Source organism: Colobus angolensis, unplaced genomic scaffold (assembly GCF_000951035.1).
Source record: "Colobus angolensis palliatus isolate OR3802 unplaced genomic scaffold, Cang.pa_1.0 Scaffold29, whole genome shotgun sequence".
Classification (NCBI taxonomy): domain Eukaryota; kingdom Metazoa; phylum Chordata; class Mammalia; order Primates; family Cercopithecidae; genus Colobus; species Colobus angolensis.
The window spans coordinates 1,946,341-1,971,538 of record NW_012116154.1 but is presented as its reverse complement, the minus strand read 5'-3'; the positions used below and the strand labels follow the sequence as shown (position 1 = coordinate 1,971,538).

The window sequence follows — 25,198 nt, the reverse complement described above, 5'->3', positions numbered from 1 at the left end:
TTTATTTTCACTTTTCTACTTCATATGGGGTTATCCATGCTGTTTCATTCTCCTGGCCCACAGTGAGAGCATTTTGCATTTACTTAAACACCTATGTTTTTCAGGACATTTCTCTTCCCCCGTCATATATAAGTATCTTAATGCCAAATGCACACACTGCAGAAGATGAATGTGTTGGTGGCTTTTGTTTGGGGAAAGATTAGATTATATAAAATCTGGCCAAATAGACCGGAGGCTCACAGCCAGAATTATCCCAGCAGAAATGGCAGGTCTCCATGCTCCACCCTTCAAAGTTCAAAAACACAAATGAATGCAAGTCTTTGAAACTACAAATGCAACTCCATGAGGCTGGACGCCGCTTTTTCCCCAAAATAAAGCCAAGACCATTGAGGTTGGCATAGGTGGCTTCTGGTTGTGGTTTCTTCCAATATGTGTGCCAAGGTCCTCCTCTCTTCTGAGAGGAGAGGAAGATAAGAAAGAGGATGGGACAAAGGAGAGGAAAAGGAAGAGAAGGAAAGGAAGACAACATGACACTATACACAAAAGGCCATCAGCATATATCTGCCATTTACACATGCTGGAACTCTCACAAATAACTGAAAATAATCATTTGGGGTGGTCTCCAAAATGTGCATGGAAGGAACAAAACAACTTTTTCCTATCAGGCCCAATCCACTTTATCCAGCCTCTCTTACTTATACCAACCTGATTTTGCTTAAATTATTGTCAGCCTCAGCTTTTCACAGGAGCTTTCTTTTATGGATTTTCCATCCAGCAAATGTTTCTGTTCCACAGCTGGGCAGATCCGACCACAGCATGCTTGGCTACAAACCGCAGCAGCTCACCCACAGCAACTCCAACCTGGGGAGGCAAAGGCCAGAAGCCATTATAAGGACTCAAAGTCACCAACTTTCTCTCTCTCAGGGCACGTATTTGGCAGGATAACCTCAAACACGTTCCCAATGTTCAAACTCATTATAAACAGAGACAACAGCTTACAAGGTATCGTAAAGACAAGTGTGGGCTATTCTGAGAGGCGGACTGAAATATTTAATCATTTATTGAAAAGGTTTGGCCTAGTGATTATGCTCTGTTTGTGGGAAACTGAAAAGCCAGATGTTTTAATTAACCATGGAAAACACAAGCTACAACTAAAATTTCATGAACACACTGATCTGCCCCGTGGAAAACCACAGGAATGTTCTGGCAGGGCTCAGTCTAAATTCTTGGGACACAGAGGGCTGGAATCATTCCCCTTAGGAACTCAAACAGAAAATTAACTTGCTCAATATGCTTTAAAAAGTAAAGCGAAACCCAGATTTAATCTCAAATATAAAACATTACAGGACTTCAAAGGGCACCACAAAAAGACACAGAAGTGGGGACTACAAAAAAATTCTAATGTGGTTCAGGATTTAGAATATACTTACATTGCAATGTGAATAGTGTAACAGAAAATTTTATAAGTTACATAATCCAAAGGGGAAACGAATAATCTTTCATTTCCTAATAGAGGAAATTATATATGAAACCAATATTCAACAAGTAAATCATAAATATTATCAAACGTATAATATAACTGGGCAAAAGGAATCCCTTAACTATCCTGTTGCCAAACACGTGGCCTAGCTCACAGGCTAGCTACCATGGTTTAGCTAGAGGAATCAGGGCTTCCAGAAAAACAGTGTTGATATAACGTATGCTTACTGATGGCACTGCTAGCAATTCTGGCACAAAAAACTCAATGAGGGACTCTTATGAAAGCAATTAGTGAACAATAAGAGCTAATAGATTAAGAAGTCTTCATTTGTTAATTATAGTAACAGTTATGACAACATCTGTATATGCCAAATATTGAAAGCCTATTCAAGAGGGGACAGGACAAATGTTATTTTCAGATACTGGGTCCACAGTTCTATTTCTGTAAATCAAAACAGTCCTCGTCACAAGTGTGCCAAGCATAATATTACATTAATCTCTACCTTCAATTGAAACCTCAGTCCCAAAAATCATCTCAAAAGGAACACAGTAGAAAAAAAGCAAGATATCAAGTTATATATGTATGGTATGGTCCCAATTTTGCTCTACAAACTGAGTGCACATAATCTAAAGACACCTAAGGGTGAACAACAGCACTTTTGGGTTATGGACTGGGAAGCTATTTGTATTTTCTTTCTGGTATTTTCCAAATTTTCTACAATTAACATGCATTGCCAGTAGAATTAAGAGCATTTTTAAATAAGGGGTTTCTTTTGAGACTGCAAGAATACAAATCAGAAATGGGGTATCTATGTTATATTAGTCTGATCTTTGGTCTGCCTCCTATCTGAACAGAGTTAACAAATGAAGAAGTATTTATCTGAACACAGAAGTTCTTAATTTACACGTTCAAAACTCAAGTGTCCAGTAACACTTCCAGGGATGAACAACACTTTCCTAGAAATAAAAAATTCTTTTCTACTCTGCAAACTTGTCACAGACAGAGAACCATAGTTGTTTCCCTCCCTTACCTATCATATCCAAACTTCTCTATCACTGACCATGCCATAAAACTGTCACTTAGTTAAAAGAACAGGCTGGGCACGGTGGCTCAGAGCCTGTATTCCCAGCACTCCAGGAGGCTGAGGCCAGAGGATCACTTGAGCCCAAGCATTCAAGACCAGCCTGGGCAACAAAGAGAGGCCTTGTCTCTACAAAAATTTAAAAAACCAGCCAGACATGTTGGCACATGCCTATGGGCCCAGCTATTTAGGAAGCTGAGGTGGGAAGGTCACTACAGCCCGGGAAGTCAGAGCTGCAGTGAGCCATGATCACGTCACTATACTCCAGTCTGGGAGACAGAGTGAGACCTTATCTCAAATACATAAATTAAATAAATAAGTAAAAGAATGTCTCCTGGTGTTACCTACTCACAGGAGCAGGGCCCTTAATGACCCCTGGCACACTCATTTCTGATGCTCTTAGCATCCTGAAAAACACAAGACACAATGGCAGAATCTTTACACTCGGGGCCTTGGCAACCCATTGCTCCAAGAAGCCCATGCCCAGACAGGTAAAATGTCTTTCCCTCATAGCCACACAGCCAGCAAAGCAGGAATGAGAGTCCAGATCATTTGCCTCCACTTTGACCAAGTGCTCTTTCCACCACTATGACATTTCAGCATGCATTCATGGAAATAAAATTTGTACAAATCGTGTGCAGATATTAAATTCATACCAGCAAAACCAGAAGAATGAGACAGAAATTCATTCTACCAAAAATGAAATGCACGCAGGAGAAAAAGTGAAGACTCAATCCTAGGCTGAAAAAGACAAGGCTCTGCCTAGAACATGCTCAAGTGAAGAAACAATGAGTGCAGTGTGCTTGGGTAGCAGGTGTCCTGAACAAAAACTGCCTATCATACCGAAAGCTTTCTGGTCCTAGCACTGGCCCTGTTGGTAACACTACAGTCCCACTGCTCAAAGAAGAACAAAAGGCTTTCAACAAGATAAAACTACACCTGCACCAAGCCACCCACAAGAGACAGGAAAGATGCATGCACCAGTGTTAGAAATAATAAATAAGTGTCTGAAGGCATCAAGTACAGCCTCTTACTTCCAAAATTATCCAAGTCTTAAGGAAAAGACATTAGTGGTTTCAAAAATTAGAAGATGCCAGACACGGTGACTCATACCTGTAATCCCAGCACTATGGGAGGCCAAGACGAGAGAATTGCTTGAGCCCAGGAGTTCGAGATCAGCCTGGGCAACATAGTGAGACCCTATCTCTACAAAAAATTTTAAAAATTAGTCCAGGCACAGTGACTCATGCTGTAATCCTAGCAATTTGGGAGGCTGAAGCTGGCAGATAACTTGAGGCCAGGAGTTCAAGACCAGCCTGGCCAACATGGCAAAACCCTGTCTCTACTAAAAGTACAAAAATTAGCCAGGCATGTGGCACATGCCTGTAATTCCAGCTACTCAGGTGGCTGAGGCAGGAAAATTGCTTGAACCCAGGAGGAGAAGATTACAGTGAGCTAAGACAGCACCACTATACTCCAGCCTGGACAACAGAATGAGACTGTCTCAAAAAAAAAAAAAATAGCTGGGCATGGTGGCACATGCCTGTGGTCCAGCTATTCAGGAGGCTGAGGTGGGAGGACTGCTTGATCCTGGGTGGTTGAGGCTGCAGTGAGCTGAGATCTCACCACTGCACTCCAACCTGGGCAAGACAGCAAGACCCTGTTACAGAAAAAGAAATAAAGAAAACAATACATTCACTAATAATTAAAATAATCCTAATCCGTCATCTCTTATGTCCACACAGCCTTGGAGAAAGAGCAGGCTTTTTTCTGTTTTCTTTAAGATTATTTCTTTGAAACATTGCTTACTTCCACTTTTTGCACAGCATCTACCTATGGTGTCCACGCCACACTAATCAGAAACCCGGAGTCTCACAAAATGGGAATAGCCTGAAAAGCCAGGGGAGAGAGGACAGATGGCAATGACAAACTCAGAAACAATCCCTGAAAGGTCTTTATTGAGCTCCCTTCTCATCATCCTTTCCCGACTGTGCATCAGGACAACAAAGGCATGAGCTGTGAGGCTGCTCATAAAGCCGCGGCCTGGGCTGATGTGATCTGGCTTTGTGAGAGCCCAAACAAACACAATGGCTCTGTTCTGCCTCAACGGAGAAGTCAGGCGCTGGGAGAAAAAAAGAAAATGCTTTATCTCCACCCAAAACCACTTCTCAAATCCCTAACATATATTCCCATGGCTGGATCCTGAAGGCAACACAATGTCAGCAGTTTATTTATTCCCTTCGATGCCTCAGTTCTAATAGTAAACATTAATGTCCGCAGCAGGCAAACGGAATCAGGGTCTTGTTGGTATTTCACAATGAAATCATAGCTTTGTTGTGAGTATTGTTCCAGTAACACCTTAAAGTCATTTGTAAGATAATGAGAGTAAGTTTAAATGTAGCAGTCTGATAAAATAACCTGTAACCCAAGAATCACAAAGTAGATTAAAGCTTGAAGTCACCAAATTATCTTTCTCAACAGAAGACTAAAAAAAATGAGAACTGGATTTGATTCACAGATTGTGAAATCCTTTTTCTACTCAAAACCTTGGTCATATGTCAGTTGGTCTTTGGCTTCGGTGAATGGCTCTGGCAAAATGTGCACCCAGACACTGCCACCATTTGAGGATCTTCAATGTTTGGCCAGAATTTTTTTTTTTTTTTTTTGAGACGGAGTTTCGCTCATCTCCCAGGCTGGAGTGCAGTGGTGCAATCTCAGTTCACTGCAACCTCCGCCTCCTGGGTTCAAGCGATTCTCCCGCCTCAGCCACCCAAGTAGCTGGGATTACAGGTGCCCACCAACACACCTGGTTAATTTTGTATTTTTAGTAAAGACAATTTTCACCATGTTGGCCAGGCTGGTCTCAAACTCCTGACCTCAGGTGATCCACCTGCCTCAGCCTTTTTTGTTTTTTCTTTTTTGAGACGGAGTCTCGCTTTGTCACCCAGGCTGGAGTGCAGTGGCACAATCTCGGCTCAATGCAAGCTCCGCCTCCCAGGTTCACGCCATTCTCCTGCCTCAGCCTCCTGAGTAGCTGGGACTACAGGTACCCGCCACCACGCCCTGCTAATTTTTTGTATTTTTAGTAGAGACAGGGTTTCACCGTGGTCTCGATCTCCTGACCTTGTGATCCGCCTGCCTCGGCCTCCCAAAGTGCTGGGATTATAGGTGTGAGCCACCGCGCCCGGCCTTTTTTGTTTTTTCTAATGTCACAGGGAAGGTCTCTTCTTCTCAAGCCTGATTCCAGAATGACCAGGCAGACAAGGCAAGAAGGAACACACTGGAGCCCACTCCTCTCCGGGCTGTGAAAATCTGTTTTATTTTGGGAACCATTGATTTATTGCATTAATTTACTTAAAAAAAAAGTACTGAAATATTTTTATTATAAAACTTAGATTTACAGTATTGATACATTTACAGGTTAAAATGTCTGGGAAAGAAGAATATAAATTGTTTGAAAGAATGAGGGCTCGTTAAAAAAATTTTTTTTTTCAAAAAGAATCTATCAGAGATAACCAAAAAAGAACTGTTATGAAAACCCAAACTGGCATCCAACAAAGTCTGCGACTGATAACAATAGGGCAGTTTGAAAAAGGGTTCATGTAGTAACTTTCCCTGTAGGATTTCAACTAGGGGAAGGGGAATATTAATTAATTAATAGGTTCACTAATGTTTTTAAAGCGGTTCTGAAACAAGGGATGAAGAAATCAACAGATTTAGAGGTTGTGGTTCCAGGTCTGCTACTTATGACCCGAGGATAACTAACAGCCTCTTTAACCTCTCTTCCATCATCTATAAAACTAGGATGATACTATCAGCCAACCTCATGGGGCTGTCAACCATTCAAACTGAGTATGAAAGCATTATCGAAACTATAAAGCACTATATATTCATCCAACAAATATTTACTAAGAAACCACCATGCTGCTAGATGTGGCATTACGGATACAACTATGAACACTGCCACAGCTCTTTCTGCACGGACTGACTCTAAGGGAAGCTGTGATCTGTGGGAAGGCTCAGGGGGCTAAAGGAACATGCAGGCAGCACATACTTGGAATTCCAGACAAACACCAGGTATTGTGATGTTCCCAATACTTCTGGAATGAAGTTTACCAGTGAAAAGTGATAGTGTCCTTTTTAATTTTGGCTGCTTGTTAGCTCATTCATTTAGTACATTTTTTTAAGCAAGCAATCACTATGTATCAGGTACCATTCTAGGTGATGGAGATTTGGTACTAAAAAAATTTTCTGCTTTAATGGGGCTGACATTTTGGTCATTCTTCATCCGTAGGAAATATAATATACATATAGGAAATAGAAACAAGCAGCAACGCTATGTCTGCTTCAATACAATGATTTTTTTTTAACCAAAGTATCCATGCAAAAGTGTTAAAAGGAATATTCTCACTAATCTGTATATAGTAAAAAATTTTCCTATTTTCATCTCCAGGCCACATTTTACAGTATACCAAGTAACTACCACCATATGAAGGGTACTCTTAGGTTAGAGGGATACAATTTATGTGTTTTGGCACACAATGGAACACTCACAGACATTTTTTGTTGCCCCAAGTAAAAAGAACATATGCTGAAATTCATCCAGTAATAACCTCTGTTTTAACAAGGGGAATATCAATTATTTTAGAAGTATTTCCTGTAGTCATTATTTTAAAGAGTAAAAAAATAAATTGAATTATTTTAGAAACTAAACTCAAGTTCAACTCTAACATGCCAAAAGTCTGCCTTAGCAAAGTTTCTTTTCTAAAAAAAAAAAACATCTGTTTTATTTAATTAAAAGTCCTGAGAACTAAGCTGTGCAGGACATGTCAGCCCTGCTGTACAAAAAATTCAATATGGGATGGAGGGGAAAGAGCTGAGGAAAGGGGGGAGAAAGAAAGAGAAGGGAAGGCACGGACATGCAGATCTACACATTAATCTCTAATAATCTGAAAATCCATGCACTCAACAATACTAAAAGCCAAAGTTCAAAATATTGCATAGCAAGGATGACTATCCAGGTAAAAGTGGCCAAGATGTTACCCAACTCCAGAGCAAGGGTTCCCAAACCTGGGTGATATGATTTGACTGTGTCCCCACCCAAATCTCATCTTGAATTGTAGCTCTCATAATCCCCATGTGTAATGGGAGGGACCCAGTGGCAGGTAACTGAATCATGGGGGCAAGTTTTTCCCATGCTGTTCTCATGATATAGTGAGTAGGTCTCACAAGATCTGATGGTTTTATAAAGAGCAATTCCCCTGCACACACGCTCTTGCCTGACACGATGTAAGATGTGCCTTTGCTCCTCCTTTGCTTTCCACCATGACTGTGAGGTCTTCCCAGCCATGTGGAACTGTGAGTCCATTAAACTTCTTTCTCCTTATAAATTACCCAGTCTCAGGTATTTCTTCATACTAGTATGAAAATGGACTAATACACCAGGGTTCTTACATAAAATACAAAGCCCAAGTACTCTGCATCATTTTTCAACTGCTCCCAGATGATGGTAATACAGCCGTGATTGGGAACCACTGATTTACTGTATTTACTTAATGAGAAAAAGCATTGGAATATCTTTATCATAATAATGGGCAACTGTTTTTGCTAAGTGCTTTTCATTAATCTTCACACCCATCTTGAGGTAGGAAGTGTTATTATGCCTTCTTTTAAAAGGAGAAACTTGAGCATGAAAAGGTCAAATGACTTGACTGGTGTTACACAGCTTTTAAATCAAGGGCCTGGGGTTTTAATCCACGTCTTATCTGTCCTTTATTTTCTTTTTTTTTTTTTTTGAGACGGAGTCTCGCTCTGCCGCCCAGGCTGGAGTGCAGTGGCCAGATCTCAGCTCACTGCAAGCTCCGCCTCCCGGGCTTACGCCATTCTCCTGCCTCAGCCTCCGCAGTAGCTGGGACTACAGGCGCCCGCCACCTCGCCCGGCTAGTTTTTTGTATTTTTTAGTAGAGACGGGGTTTCACCGTGTTAGCCAGGATGGTCTCGATCTCCTGACCTCGTGATCCGCCCGCCTCGGCCTCCCAAAGTGCTGGGATTACAGGCTTGAGCCACCGCGCCCGGCCTGTCCTTTATTTTCTTAGCATTCTGATCTGGTGAACTTTAGCAAGCTACAGTCTTTCTTCCACTCTAGTCTAAGGAAGTTATATATGACTACTCATCTTATTAATACACCATAGGCATTAACGTTTTCCGAACTTAAATCCCCAAATTTACCAATAAATTGTGCAACTCAAGAGGATGTGAAAAACATGTATTAAGTGTTGTCTATTTAGAGCATTGGGGAAGTAGCAGGTTAGGTGTATAGTTATTTTGATTACCTTCCAACTTAAGATTAGTAAAAGGCATGCTTGCAGTCTTAGGGAATAAATGTTCCTTCCTCAAAACTAGACTACCTAGAAAGAAGCTGGAAACAGTGAAGTCTAGATCATTAGGAATTATTGCCAAACCTAACACCTTTTCACAATTCCATGCTGTCGTTAGTGCCACTCCTTCTATCTATGCTGCCCTGCCCTACTACTCTGATATGTCAATTCTTCGTTCCTCGAGGTCCAGCCCAAATATTACTGCCTTCATGAAGCCTTCCCTGATATAATGACAGAAATAATTCCCAAAGGTTCTGCAATTTTCATTGCTTCTCCTATCATATATAGCAGGGTGATGTTCATTTCAGTAACATATATGCCTTACCCTGAAAGAATCTCTATAACATCTCACCTCCTCACCGTTTTTTGTTTGTTTGTTTTTGTTTTTTGAGACAGAGTCTCATTCTGTTGTCCAAGCTGGAGTGCAATGGTGTGATCTCAGCTTGCTGCAACTTCCACCTCCTGGGTTCAAGCGATTCTCCTGCCTCAGCCTCCTGAGTAGCTGGGACTACAGGCACCCACCATCATGCCAGGCTAATTTTTGTATTTCTGGAGGGATGCAGTTTCACTATTTGGCCAGGTTGGTCTTGAACCTCTGACCTCAGGTGATCCGCCTGCCTTGGCCTCTCAAAGTGCTGGCTCGGGTCTCTCCCAATCTACCGCACCACAACTCCTGGACTTCTATGCCCCTAACATTCTAACTCCATACTGCATCCATGCTCAAGAGACACATTTTACATTTTCATATAGGTAATCTTGAGGTGTGTCATATTTTTTTTTTAATGGCATCTTAAAGATATGGGGCAATGCTTTTCTTAAAATTGTTAATATATAATGGTGGCTCTTACAAAGATACCATCTTATAGTCAACGCATTGCAGAGACTATCTTAGTGAATCTTCCCTTCCGCTGCTCTACAACAGTGCTGTTCAACAGAACTTTCTTCAATTATGGAAATGCTCCATATTTGTATTATTCAACACAGTAGCCACTAGTCACACGGGCCTTGAAATGCAGCTAACTAGCATCACTGAGGAGCTAAATTTTTAATTTTACTTAATTTTAATTAATGAGATTTAAATACATATTTACCAATTTATTTCTTCATCATTCCTTTTGGCATCTCAGCCCTTCCTCCTGGAATCTCTCCTTCCTGAAGTATATCCTTTAAGAAGTTTCTTAGAAAAGATCTTCTGTGGTAAAATCAGGTTTAGGTTTTTCTGAAAGCATATTTTGCTTTTTCCTTGAAGGACAGCTTTTTTGACATACAATCAATATTTTCTTTTAGCATTTTGAAGATATTTTTCCACTAATTTCCAGCTTCCATTGTTGCTGTTGGGAAGTCAGCGCTCAGTCTGATAAACAATCTGCCTTTTTTTCTGGCTGTTCTTAAAGATGGTCTTATTTTTTTTTTAAGTGAATTAAAGTTTCTTTATGTCTAGTATGAATTTTTTAATTTATATGTTGTGCTTCCCTTATCTGCCCATAAATTACTTAGATTTAAGGAACACTGGCCATTTATGTCATTCATAAACTCTCTCTGGAAATTATATATACATTAGATCCTCAAATAGTACTCCTGACCATTTGCTCTTATTACCGTTCTGGGACTCAGAAGAGATCTCATCATGACCATCATATCCTTCAACTACTTTCATGTTTTTCTTCTCCCTTACGTTGCTTTTTTTTTCTAGTTCATTTTTCTAGTTCACCTCTTTTTTTTTTTTTTTTTTTTTAGTTTTGCTCTTGTCGCCCACGCTGGAGTGTAATGGCGCGAGCCTCCCGGGTTTACGCCATTCTCCTGCCTCAGCCTCCCAAGTAGCTGGGACTACAAGCACCCACCACCTCGCCTGGCTAGTTTTTTGTACTTTTTAGTAGAGACGGGGTTTCACTGTGTTAGCCAGGATGGTCTCGATCTCCTGACCTCGTGATCCGCCCGTCTCGGCCTCCCAAAGTGCTGGGATTACAGGATTGAGCCACCACACCCGGCCTAGTTCACCTATTTCTAATCTATTTTATTTAGTTTTTATTTCAATAGTTCTAATATTTCCTTAGGTCTTGGTTTTCCAAATCTGCCTGGTCAATTTTGCACTTAGTTGTGATTACACATTTTCTTTCTTAAAACGTTTCATACCTAGTAATTTTATATTCTGTATCAGATAATTCTAATACCTAAAGTCCTTAGGGTTCTAAATCTATTGTTTTTCACTTCTTTTATTTATTTATTTATTTTTTTGAGATAGAGTCTCACTCTGTCGCCCAGGCTGAAGTGCAGAGATGCAAGCTCCACCTCCCGGGTTCACGTCATTCTTCTGCCTCAGCCTCCCAAGTAGCTGGGACTACAGGTGCCTGCCACCACACCCAGCTAATTTTTTTGTATTTTTAGTAGAGACGGGGTTTCACTGTGTTAGCCAGGATGGTATTGATCTCCTGACCTCGTGATCTGCCCACCTCGGCCTCCCAAAGTGCTGGGATTACAGGCGTGAGCCATCGCGCCCAGCCTTCACTTGTTTCTGATGACTTGCACTCCTGATGGCTTGTTTTCTTGTAGGACTGGAGATCTTTGATTCTGAATGCCAATTTGGTTGATGTTAGGAAAATCCTAAGGTCTAAAGTGAAGATGCCTTCCGCCTGAAAGGATCTGCACTTGCTTCTGCCAGAAGCCAAAGGGCACTATCTTCCTAGAGCCACTTTAGCTCCTCTTACAAGTAAGTACTGGTGGAATGCAGGCTCTTATACCTTGCCACTGACCCAAGCCTTAGTCTCTAACCACAGTGGTGATATTATAGGCAGAGTATTCCTTATCCACCATGCTTGGGACCAGAACTGTTTTAGATTTCAGACATTTTCAAATTTTGGAATATTATATAGAATATATACTGGTTGTGCCTTCCTAATCCAAAAATCATGAGCATTTTCCTTTGAGTTTCATATCAGTGCCCAAAAAGCTTCAAATTTTGGAGTATTTTCAATTTTAGATTTTCAGATTAGGGATGTTCAACCTGTAGCATTTGCTCTTCAGGTAACCTATCTTTTGTGTTGGCTTACATATAAAGCTTGGGTTTTACCTTACCCTTTGAAGCTTGGTTGATCTACTTGAAGTGAGAGACTTTGGAGATGTCTTAATTCTTGTGGTCTCAGAAGTACATTAAAAAATGTTTTATCCAGAATATAATGCTTTAGTGGAAAAGTGTGTTATTCAGTCTACCATACTGAATGGTAATAAGAAGTATTAGTCTCAAACTAATCATCTTCTCCCAAAACCTACTTTTCCTCCTTTGTTACACATTTTGCTAAGTGGCACCATTCACTCTCACCCAAATCTGCAACCCAAAATTACAGGTACCAGTGACCCTTCTCTTTCGTCTACTATCTCATCTGTAACTAGGCAACAAGTCCTGAAATCTTACCGATGAAAAGTAGGCTTCCATTTATGTTTCTGATCTTGGCACCTAGTAGTACAATCTTAATCTTCAAGGCCAAGTCAAGATAAATGAGGCAGAATTAAAACCTAAATCCTGCATTCTTGCTAAATGAAGGAGCTTTAATACAAAGTAAGCACAGAATACAGGAAAATGGAGGAATTGAGTTTCATGCAGATCTAAAAAGAACTGGCACTGCAGCTGTCAGAAACATAATCACATTTTCAAGGAGGGGTTTAATTTTAGTGAAACAAAATATCTGTCATGATAAATTAATATTAATTTGAATTTTATTGGTTTTGTAGTTTTGTTTGAATTTGCTCTATAAATCTGTCACTGCTTTACAGTTAAGTAAGAGCTGGAAGCATAAGGAGTTTATACCTAGTTTATAGTGAAGCTCCTTCATAATAAAAATATTTATTACTGAGGATTTGTGAGAAATTTTTCCTTTAAATAAAGAGGTCCACAAATTACTGAGATTTAAGAAACAATGCTCTTTATATACTTCACCACCCTTGATACATTTATCATTCTCTCCATAAATGAATGGAGAGAAATGGAACACAATTGCACATGGAAGAAATCATTTACTAAACTCCAACTTCTCAGTTCTCCAGCTGTTTGAATTATGCCCATTACTGATTAACCTTCGGAGGCAGCAGGCCTTGTTTTTTTCCTCCAATAGAGATGGCTTCTAATAAGAAATATGACTGGAAACACTGCTCTGCCCAGCTCCTACCATTATACCCGCTTCTACCGGAATTTGTAAAATAACACAAATGTACCTGGCAATAGTACAACAAATCAAATGTGTCCAACAAAGGATGGTCCTTGCCTTAAGGAAGCCCATTTCCTGGTTGCGTTTCCATAACCAGGAATTTTGGGAAATATGGCATTGTTTTTCTGAATGAGTAAAGAAACTACCAATCATTTCTTATAAACTTCTATATTTTTATTCTCTATGGACTATAAACTTTCACATCTTCATTTTAAAAGTCCTGTGCCATAATTTTACCCTACAATTCCTGTCTCCCTGAAATGTGTAAAACCAAGCTGTAGCCCAACCCTCTCAGGCACACTTTATCAGGATCTCTTGAGATTATGTAACCTAGACCACAGTCACTTATACTGGTTCAGAATAATCCTCTTTAGACATTTTGGCAGAATTTGGATTTTTCCATTACCAATATTTCCCCAAATTCAGTGTTTTTTGGTCCCAAAACTGATTAAAAATTACCTTGTGTTTTAAAAGTCCTATGCCAAGATAAAACTTTCTCTCTCCAACATATATGCTCACGTGTCAACATCTATGTTTCTCCTCCCACAAGGTCCAACTCAATCAGAACCAAAAGGGAGATCACAGCATATCCATGCAATCCCTGGCTGGATAGAGGGGGCACCCTAGGGCCTGGAGTTACACAGCTGACTGGCAGAGGTCAGTACCCAGTTCCACCCAGTGTGGCTACCCGATGCAACTCTGTGACTTATTTTAAATCATACGTAGTTTGAACAAAGACTTAAAATTAATGGGTTTGGTCATCATTAAAGTTTATTTTTAAACGTCAAGTAATTTGACATTTTACTAACAATAACTCGAGGATATCCACAGTGTATGAAACACCAACTCTTGTTTCAATAAGTCTAATGAAAGTTTCTCAAATTCTGAAACCTAATTCCAGGATTCTTATTTGGAACTGTTTTTTTGTTTTTGTTTTTGTTTTTTTAAAATCAGAGTACATTAACTCCGGGGGAAAATGTAATTATCTTCTGATTCAGAGAGAAACAGAACATTCTACTGATAGTTTTAAAATAACATAGTGACCACAGGTAACTGTAATTCAGCAATTCTCAAATTCAGATTCTGGGTCAGGGCACAAGATTATGCGTCTTTAACAAGCACAACTGATTCTAATGCTGATGGTCTAGAGGAAACTTGATGGGAAACTCTGATCTATTGAACACTTTTTAAAAGTAAACTTTAGTACTATTTCTACCTAGTCAAGAAAATAAAGAAGGAAGGAGAAAGGAGGACAAATAAGAAAGACTCCAAAAGACATACTACCCAGACAGACTACTCAGACAGACGAGACAGTCAGTCAAGCAGACATGGTGCTACCCATCAAGCATGCAGGAAAGCAGCTTTCATGGAATAACATTCCTAAACTCTTGCCTAATAAATTATGCTGAGAGCTGCTGCTAAGAATTTTTTAAACCAACTCAAAGCAGAAATGGAGCTATTCACCCAACCAACAGGTGAAATCAAGTCACAGACTAGTATATGGTTTGGCAGATTTCAGGCCCTCCAGAAATATCTGTTTAATTAAGAAGCAACTCCAGCTCTAGCTAGAAATCTATCTAACCACAAAAGTGAAATCATAATTAATTTGATCGTTATCTTATTTTTCCCCTGTGTTTGTTTCCTCAGGGCATCTACAATGGCCAAACTGGAGATGGAACCACAAGTATTATAATAACATTTGTTGGAAAGTTCATCCTGTATTTTATAGCACACAGTTGACAGATAAGGCTTTATGAATTGTTCTCAGAGACTTAAAAAAAAAAAAAAACCCTGAGCTTTCTAAAAATTACATCCATTATCCATCAAGTAACACTTGCAAGCAAAACCTTCTACTAGAAAAAATGGGTGCGAAAATAGGAAAAGGAGAAGAACAGGAGGAAGAAAAAGAGGTACAACTAATTGAGGGGGAAAAAAATCATAAATAAAGAAGTCAGAAATATATGTAGCTAAAAATACAAACTGCTACTTTATGGTCCAGATATTGTAATATATCATTTTTAACATAAAAGAAAAATCCCCAACATACTTCCTATAAAGGAAATTATCTGAGTTCACCAGGGGATGGGGGAAGAATCTCCATGTGCTCCAAGTATCGATAGCCAGTCCAGCTTCATTCACTCATTCATTTCTCTGCTTTCATTTCAGAAGAACATTCAGCAATGTTTTGTTTTATTTATTTTATTCAAAGGGAAATCCTCATGTGACACTAGCAGTGAAAATAACTTATATTTGTAAATTAATGTCTGCTATAAATCTGAGTACACAATTTTTTTCACAGAAGATAGAGCAAAGTATTACAGAAAGTTCACTGGCTTCTGAGTCTGAGAGAAATGGGTTCAAATCTTGAATACGTTCCTTATCTGTGTGATCTTAAGATTCATCACTTAATATTCTGAGTCAGTTTCCTCCTCTATAAACAAAGGATCAGGGCTGAGTGTGGTGGCTCACGCCTGTAATCCCAGCACTTTGGGAGGCTGAGGCAGGCAGATCATGAAGTCAGGAGATCGAGACCATCCTGGCTAACACAGTGAAACCCTGTCTCTACTAAAAATACAAAAAATTAGACGGGCGTGCTGGCGGGTGCCTGTAGTCCCAGCTACTCAGGAGGCTGAGGCAGGAGAATGGCGTGAACCCAGGAGGCAGAGCTTGCAGTGAGCCAAGATCGCGCCACTGCACTCCAGCCTGGGCAACAGAGCAAGACTCCGTCTCAAAATAAATAAATAAATAAACAAACAAACAAATAAAACAAGTATCAGACCGGCACAGTGGCTCACGCCTGCAATCTCAGCACTTTGTGAGGCCGAGGCGGGCGAATCATCTGAGGTTAGGAGTTCGAGACCAGCCTGACCAACACCGGAAAACCCCGTCTCTAGTAAAGCTACAAAATTAGCCAGGCATGGTGGTGTACGCCTGCAATCCCAGCTACTTGGGAGGCTGAGGCAGGAGAATCGCTTGAACCCGGGAGGCAGAGGTTGCAGTGAGCCGCGGTCGTACCGCTACACTCCAGCCTGGGCAACAGAGACAGACTCCGTCTCAAAGGAAAAAAAAAAAGAAAAAAAAACGGATCATAACATCCACCTTCCGGATGGAGAAGGGATTAGGGATAAAGTGTTTTGAAGCACTTGGCACAGTGCCTGGAACACAGCAAGTGGCGATTTCTATTGTCTTGCACACCCGCTGCATTTCCTCGACAGCTCACCCACTGCATTTCCCCGACGGCTCCAGAATTTTCTGATTCAGGCAGGTCAGTATAAGGCAAATCTTCTCCGGACTATTTTTCCCTGGACTACTTTGTACTCTCTTCCAGGCTGCAAAGCGCTCCTGCATGAAAGCCTCCATAAATAACCTTCTAACACTAGGCTTGTGAAAGCCAACAGGCCCTTGAGAGCAAAGAGAACTTTGTCTACCATTGAACTAGAGTAAAAGAAGCCAAAGAATTCACCCCTAAATTTTTTACCCCAGAGCAAGCTAATCCCACTCCACCAATAGGTGGGAGAGTGGAATGAGCAAATATGAGAGGTGGGATTGTAAATTTGCTTCACCACCCACACCAACCCACCAGCACACACAACTGCTGCGATGCATGGATCTTCCTGATATCCAGACCAGACCAAGATATGCCAAGAAACAATATAGGGGCAGTGGAGAAAGAAGCTGCCAGTTCTTTGCAAATTTCCATGGCTCTTTGATAAGAGCTATGACTCCAGGCTGTGAAGTGGCTCACACCTGTAATCCCAGCACTCTGGGAGGATGAGATGGGTGGATCACTTGAGGTCGAGTTCAAGACCAGCCTGGCCAACATGGTAAAACACCGTCTCTACTAAAAATACAAAAAATTAGCTGGGTGTGGTGGCACACGCCTGTAATCTCAGCTACTCAGGAGGCTAAGGCAGGAGAACCGTTTGAACCTGGGAGGCAGAGTTTGCAATGAGCCAAGATTGCACCACTGCACTCTAGCCTGGGCAACAGAGTGAGACTCCATCTCAAAAAAAAAACAATCAAACAAACAAACAAAGAGCCACAGACTCCAAAGTCCATTTCCCAAGGTAATCCTACTTGTAATTAAGAGAAGTGGGATATTTTGGGAACAAAAAAAATGAACTCTGGAGCCAGACTGCCTGGGTTCAAAGCCTGGCTCCACACTCTCCAAGTTGTGTGGCCTCTGACATGTCATGCAGGATGAGCATAATGATACCACCTAACTCATAGGGCTGCTGTCAGAATTAAATAATATATGCAAAAGTGCCTGAGTTGGCTATTATTACTATGAGAATTATATCCATTTCCCACTAATGAGTCAGAGGTGAAAAGTGTTCAGCGGTGTTTTGTGCTATTTATTTTATTCAAAGGGAAATCCTCATGTGACACTAGCAGTGAAAATAACTTGTATTTGTAAGTTAATGTCTGCTATAAATCTGAGTACACACATTCTTTTCTCAGAAAGGGATTCCTATTTCTCTAAGAGTTTATGTCTAAGAGGCTATGCCCAAACAGAATCATATTTTAGACACACTAAGAAGTCATTCCAATTTTTGAAAGCAGTAGCTCTATGCTACAGTGGCATCAGGAACATCTGGAAAACTTTTCCAAAAAGTACATGTCTGGGCAACAGGTCTGGTTTGGAGCCCAAAACGTGCATTTTGACAAAGCAGTATCATTCTAATGCGCACATGGACGTGAGAAACACTGGCTGCAACCAAGTCCCAACTCTACAAGACAGGCCTTTTGCAGGAGGATAGGGATAGTTCAGGGGTGTTGAGGGGTACTACTGCCCACAAAAATGCTCTGCAACCTATATGCTGCTGCCTGAAATTCTTTTAGCAAGTTTTTTTTTTTTTTGTAGCACAAACCAGAAACACATTTTAAACTAGAAAAGGAACTAACATCGATTGAGCACCTACTACATGCTAGGCCCTTTACCCATCTGTCCTGTTCCTCAAGGTCACCCCGCGGCACGGTTACTGTACAAAGGAGGAAACTGAGGAGCAGAGAGGCTCCTAGCACAGCCGAGATTCCATCCCAGGTATGTCTGCCTCCTGCACCACCCTGCCTCCTTCGTCTAAGACCTGGGCTCAGGAATCCTGGACACAGTTCCAAATTAAGGACATGAAGCTGACTCAAGGGGAAGCTCTATACACATCCCACCTCACCCCCAGGTCCTCTCAGGTTGTACTGAACCAGGATCAGACCTGAAGTTTAAAGATGTAGGAAGGAGTTGTCCACTCCCACCTTGCCACCTCCTCCAAGAGAGGACTGAAGGGCAAGTCTCAAACTCACTAGGCCTTAATGCTGCATCAGTACGAGATAAATGTATTAGCCTTAAATCGACCTTTCCCTTTCTCTCTTTCTTTCTTTCTTTCTCTCTCTCTCTCTGATAGGAAACAGGAAGGAAAAAGGGAAGGGAACAGATGAATTAATATAAAGTCAGATAAAAATGGAGAAAATTTTAAAAAAATAAAAATTTTAAAAAAACGGAGAAAATAACCCAATTGACCTCAAAAGGGCTATTTTTCTATGAAGCTCAAATAAGATCATAATATACACAGTAATATTAGCTGACTCACTGAACTTATTCAGTAAATCTGCCAAGACAACAACCCACAGAGATGGGTATTAACATTCCCATTTTTCAGATAAAAAAACTGAAATGGAAAAAGGTAAAAATAACTTGTCCAAAGAACCACAGTTTATGAATGGAAATTCAAACCCAGGATTTTATCTAACCTTTTCAACTCTTAAGCCTAGTATCCTATCTTGTCGATAAAATCACTACGTAATCTGTCAAGTCTTACAGAGACATTACTTTTCCCTTACTAGGAAATTTTCATGAGCTATAAAGTTCCTGTAAGCTGCAGAAAAAGCAAAGGGATGTGAATAATCTATAAACTGCAGTCTCATCTCTGGAATAAGTAAGAGAAGCTTGTAATCCTATTTTCAGCTTAATGAATAGAAAATAAATAGAAGCATCCAAAGAAAATGAAAGCAAGCAAGAAACAACATTAAGGAAGGAAGCAATAGGCTTAGGGGCAAAAAAGAAGAAGAAGAAGAAGAAAACATCACAGGATGCTGTTTTGTGGGTACTGGAGAAACAATGCTTTTGGGAAAACATCAAGGATGAAAAACAAGGCCACAGAGGTGATTCAGACAACAGTAATGCAGTGATCCAGGGCCCAGAACAAGCTGGCTGTAAAGAACGGGTGGGGGCCTCACAGGTGCTGCCGGCCTGGACAGGGAAGACAAGGGCCTGGGATCAGCAGGCCTTGGAGAGGAAATGACAACCCGTAGCTTATGAAGTGATTAGTCAGAGTGCTTGAGGAACACCATGTGCATTCCCATTTCCCTCCCTGCAAATACTAGGACATGACCAGAGATTCCTTAACAGAGATGACTTTTTAAATACTAGATAAACCAGACACAGGGAAATTTTCTCTCCAGAATGCACTCTAGTCAGCAATTAGGTTGACAGAGGAAACTTCAGGGAGCTGAAGATTGCAGCAGAAATAACCAGCAGTTAGGAGACCCAGGTTCAAGATACGGCTCTACCACTAACGCTCTGGGCTTGGCCGCCTTGGGCAAATCCCTCAGCGACTCAGTCCATCAGCATCCAAGAGAAGGGTGGGACAGGATGACCTCTAAGAGGCTTTGTTTGGTGACTAACTCCCTTCCCAGGTTACCCTGGTCTCCCTCTCATACTCTTTCATCTCATATTGCAGTGAGTTTTCCAATATACTTCTAGTTCAAAGAGAGGAGGGGAAGGAGGGAAGGAGGTAGGGAGGCCTAAGGATGACAAATGTGTCAACATGCCTTACAAGAACTGAAAATCCAAAATATAAATCAAACTTTTAAAGCCAATGAAAATGGTATCTACCATTTATTGAACCATTACTATGTGCCAGACACTGTCCTAAGCACCTTGCATGCATTAGCTCACTTAATCCTTATGACGACCCTCTAAGGAAGGAGGTAGACAAGTAACTTGTCCAAGTGACACAGCTTGTGGTTAAGCTGAGATGTGAACGTGGCCTCCCGAGCCTGACCTCTTAATCATTATACCACAGCATTAACTTTAGGGATAAGACTACCCCAGCTAATTATGATATAATGCCTCTTTGCTTTAGAATGCAACTAGAACTGACAGTGTACATTACAGAATGCTGCAGCTGTGATCCTTTTCCCCCACAAAAAAAAAAAAAAAAAAAAAAAAGTGATACGTTTGGAATTGTGATCTGGCAAATACACGGCTTGGGTGAAAACACAACTTTCATAGACACTGCTCATTTATTCTGGAATCTCTGAGTCTAAGCCTAAAGTCTCTCTCAAAGTATAGCATTCAGCCAGGCATGGTGACTCATACCTGTAATCCTAACACTTTGGGAAGCCGAGGTGGAATAATTCCTTGAGCCCAGGAGTTCAAGACCAGCTTGGGTAAGATGGCAAAACTCTTCTCTACAAAAAATTTCAAAATAAGCTGGGTGTAGTGGCAGGCACCTGCAGCGCCAGCTACTCAGGAGGCTGAGGTAGGAGGATTGTTTGAGCTCAGGAATAGGAGGCAGCTGTGAGCTAAAATCGTGCAATTGCACTCTAGCCTGGGCAACAAAGCAAGACCCCATCTCTAAAAAAATAGAATTAAAAAATAAAGTACAACATTCCGGACACCAGGGACAATGAGGACCCCACACAGCCAACTTCTTATTTACTCAGGAGAGTAGGTGAGGCCCAGAAATGTTGAAAGAGTGACTCCAAGTCACACAGATTTAGAGAGAAAGCCATGGGTAGAATGCTGAGCCTCCCAAATTCCAGTTTAAAGTTCTTTCGATTCTTTAAAAACAAAACCCATGTCGGCCGGGCATGGTGGCACACGCCTGTAATCCCAGCACTTTGGGAGGCCAAGGCGGGCGGATCACGAGGTCAGGAGATCGAGACCATCCTGGCTAACATGGTGAAACTCCGTCTCTACTAAAAAAAAAAAAAAAAAAATTAGCCAGGTGTGGTGGTAGGTGCCTGTAGTCCCAGCTACTCGGGAGGCTGAGGCAGGAGAATGGCATGAACCCAGGAGGCAGAGCTTGCAGTGAACCGAGACTGCACCACTGCATTCCAGCCTGGGCAACAGAGTGAGACTCCATCTCAAACAACAACAACAACAAAAAATGTCTCCTATCCCTTATTTTTTTTTTTTTTACCACTTATTATAGAAACTTTCAAACACATACAAACGTAAAAAGAATGAATGAACCCCCATACAGCCAGCCACCACCAACTTCAATGATTATTAACTCATAGGGAATCTTACTTTATTTCCACATTTGTCTACTCTCCCCACCTCATCACCACCGGTTGTTTTGAAGTAAATTCCAGGCATCACACATCCTTTCATCCACAAATATTTCAGCATATGTCTCTTAAAAAGATAAAATTTTTAAGCGACACTCTAATGCATAATCACAATAGTATTAAAATTAACAACCCCTATAAAAATTAACAATAATTTCTTAACATCAATTATCTGATCAGTGTTCAAATTTCCCCGTCTTTTTTTTTTTTTACAATTTGTTGAATCAGAATTTATGTACAGCCAGTCTATACATAGTAACTAGTTAAAGTATTTCTTAAATTTCTTTTAATCTCTTAGGTCTCCTATTCATCTCTCTGTCTCCCTTTTTCTAACAACTGATTCATTGATGAAATCAGATCAATTGTACCATGGGGACAATTCTGTCTCAAAGTCTGGATTTTGCTTTCTTTTTATTTCCCCACAATGCTCTTTATTGTACCCTGCATAAAGAAGTGAGCTTAGACTCACCCATATGCATTCTTTCTCTCTCTGTCTCTCTCACACATACATGTTCATCATAAAATAATATAAGAGAACAGGCCAGGCACAGTGGCTCCTGCCTGTAAACCTGGTACTTTGGGAGGCTGTGGCGGGAAGACTGCTTGAGCCCTGGAGTTTGAGACCAGCCTGGGCAACATGGCAAGACCACGTCTCTACAAAAAAATAAACAAAATGAGCCGGGCATGGCGGCACACACCTGCGATCCCAGTACTCGGGAGGCTGAGGTGGGAGGATGGCTTGCTGGAGCCCAGGAGGTTGAGGCTACAGTGAGCTCTGCTCACGCCACTTCACTCTAGCCTGGGCAACAGAGTGAGACTCTGTTAAAATAAATAATAAATTTTATTTAATTGTTGATTCAATTCAACAAATATCTTCTGAGTATCAGTAACGGCAAGGTGTGTGGAATAACAAGGTGAATAAGATATGATCCTTATCTCGGGGAAGACACAATCCAAGAAAGGTGATAAGCTCTATAATGTTAATTCAAGGAAGATAAGTGAGAACTATTTAAGAGGACTCTAGAAGAATTTCCAGGATAAGGTGAGACCTAGGCTAGACTTTGAAAAAGGCAGTTTGGGCCCAGATGGAGCAACATGCAATGTGACATAGAGGACAGCTTGAGTAATGCCAACAAGGCAGGGATGATTCCGGCATATTTTAAACCAACAGCAGCACAGGTGGGTAAAAGATTTGGGGGGAAAGAGTATGGTAATGACAGACTGCATATCTGCTGAGGGATTTGAGAATCATCACGTAATTCTGAATAGGAGAATAGCCCTGGATCTGTATTCTAAAGCATCAGTGAGTGTATTGGAAGTGAGGATTCCAGTTTGGGTTTCAATAATCCACCTGATGGGTCCCTGTACTAGGTCAACGAGAATGACCAAAGAGAGAGGGAAGTGACATGGTTTATCAACTGAATACCTGGGGCCAGGAGGCAGGAGGAGTAAAAGATAATAAAAGCTAATTTTCAGTTTTCAGAGAAAGAAGATTATTTTCTTAAGGGAAAGAAAAATTATTCCTATAGTTCCTCAAGAAAATATATACACCTTTCAGATCATAAACAAATGTCAGTCAAAAATTCTTGTCAACAGTGGTAATGGGCATCCTGGACATCTCGACTATAAGCTAAATACAACAGATCCTAGGAACACTGGACCAATCCACTTTTTTCAATATGGTCATAAATCTTATTTCGATTTTTCTGAGGTCCTCCATACTCTGGACATGTGAGTCTAAGGCAAATGTGTATTTTCCACATTAATTCTATTTTTTAGAAAATGAGAAAAATAAATTCAAGCCTAAAAATTTTGAGATCACCTTTATACTCCAAAACCTCAAATAACATACTTCTATAGCTTTGTATTCAACCTAAATGAAATATAAATGTTCTCTAATGTTTCAAAAACAAGGAACGTGGATGGAAGGAAATTAATTATAAAGAAAAGTCTATAAGCTCTATAAAGGCGGGGGTCTCTTAAACAAAATGCTTGGGACTAGAAGAGTTTCGGATTTTGTATTTGGAAATATTTGCATAAGGAGGTATCTTCGAGATTGGGTCCAAGTCTAAACATGAAATTCATGTTTCATATATAACTTATACACATAGTCTAAAGGTAATTTTACACAGTATTTTTAATAATTTTGGGCATGAAACAAAGTTGTGACTTTGGTTTGACCACAATCCATCACATGAGGTCACGTGTGAAATTTCCCTCTTGTGGCATCACAATGGCACCTAAAAAGTTTTAGATTTTGGAGCACTTCAGATTTCACATGAGGGGTACTCACTTTGTACACTGAGATAAAACGTAAGCAGTGTTCACATTACAATCTCTCAATCCACAACTGACTTTGAAAATATACACAAATAATGATCAGTAGTTTAGGACTACAGAGTTTCAAGACACTGACACAGGATGCAAAAGAAGGCTCCTTCGATTCAGAGGAGATCCCTAGATACATAATTTCCCTTTTATCTAACTAAGAGACCACAATAGTTTCCTTTTGTCCCAGACGGCACAAACCCAATCAAGTGTTTAATAGATACTTTCTGTGATAAGTCCCTTTGAAAAACAAAACAAAACAAAACCTTATATAGACTGCCTGAAAAAGTGAAGTAATATCACTTCTCCTTAAATGTTGACCTTTAAATAACTAAAACAGCTAGTTTATCCTCTGGACTTAAAACCCTACATCACACTAGCTTTAACATATATACAAAGAGTAAATTCCAGATGTTCTAAGAACCAACAGAAGGTTATGACTTAAGAGGCTGATTCTTTTAATTTAGAAATAGTCCTAAGTAATCTCTTAAACATGGCTGTTTTTTAGAGGGCTAGACTAAATCCAGGTGTTTAAGTACATATTAAAATTAACATAGAGTCCATCTTCAGGAAAAATAATTCTGGATTTCACTTTTTTTAAGCTTTCATTTTACAAAGGGCTTAAGTGAGAATATTTTCTGTTTTGCCCCATTTGCAGAGAGATTCACCATCAGAGCAATAAACCACTTTGCAAAGCCATGAACCCTCTAACACTTCCCTCACAAAAATAGCGATTATTTTATATTTTATTTGACCATTTGAGATGTCCGTAAGACACCCATGTGGGAGAGACAGTTAGAATTCAAAGAACCCCAGGTGTGCCATTTGTGGCGGTGTATTGTCGGGCAAGTCACTTATCTGTTTCCTCACTGCACAGGCAGAAGGGTCATAAGAGTACCCATCTTTCAAGGATGCTACAAGGACTATCTTGGATTCTCTGATCCTCCAACACGAACTGGGCATCCTACCATCCAATGTTATTCTCACACCAACTACCCAGAAGGAGTCAGGGGCTACAGATAGAAGGGCTCAGTCCCACAAGACTGCCCTCACTCAGGGGACATCGTAAGTACTACATCCCCAGGTTACCCATGTAACCAAGTACCCCGACAGTTCTCAGAATCGTTTAATTTTTTTCTCTCTCTCTTCTTATCTCTTTCCTCTGTTTCCTCACCTCCTACTTAGCTCTTTAGTAATGCAATTATAGCCTTTTACCTCATCTTCACCAGATACTCCCTACAGCAAGTTCATCTACCTACATGCTTAGAAATTCCAGAGCCGAACTCTCACCCACCAGGAGGTTGCCTCAAGGGACAAGAAGTCAATTTATAACCCAAGGTATGCCCGCTATGAAACTCTCTCCACCTAGGGAGTTTTTGGC

At 40.6% G+C, this 25,198-nt stretch overlaps 1 protein-coding gene across 4 annotated transcripts in view; it reads right to left on the bottom strand.

The window, feature by feature from the left end:
* Positions 1–25,198, bottom strand: part of APBB2 (amyloid beta (A4) precursor protein-binding, family B, member 2) — a 433,566-nt gene that overhangs the window by 360,081 nt on the left and 48,287 nt on the right. For all 4 annotated transcript variants that reach the window (XM_011949059.1, XM_011949060.1, XM_011949061.1 and 1 more), the window contains exon 2: positions 706–861. The gene's annotated coding sequence lies outside the window, so the exon portion shown is untranslated. The remainder of the gene's footprint in view (positions 1–705; positions 862–25,198) is intronic.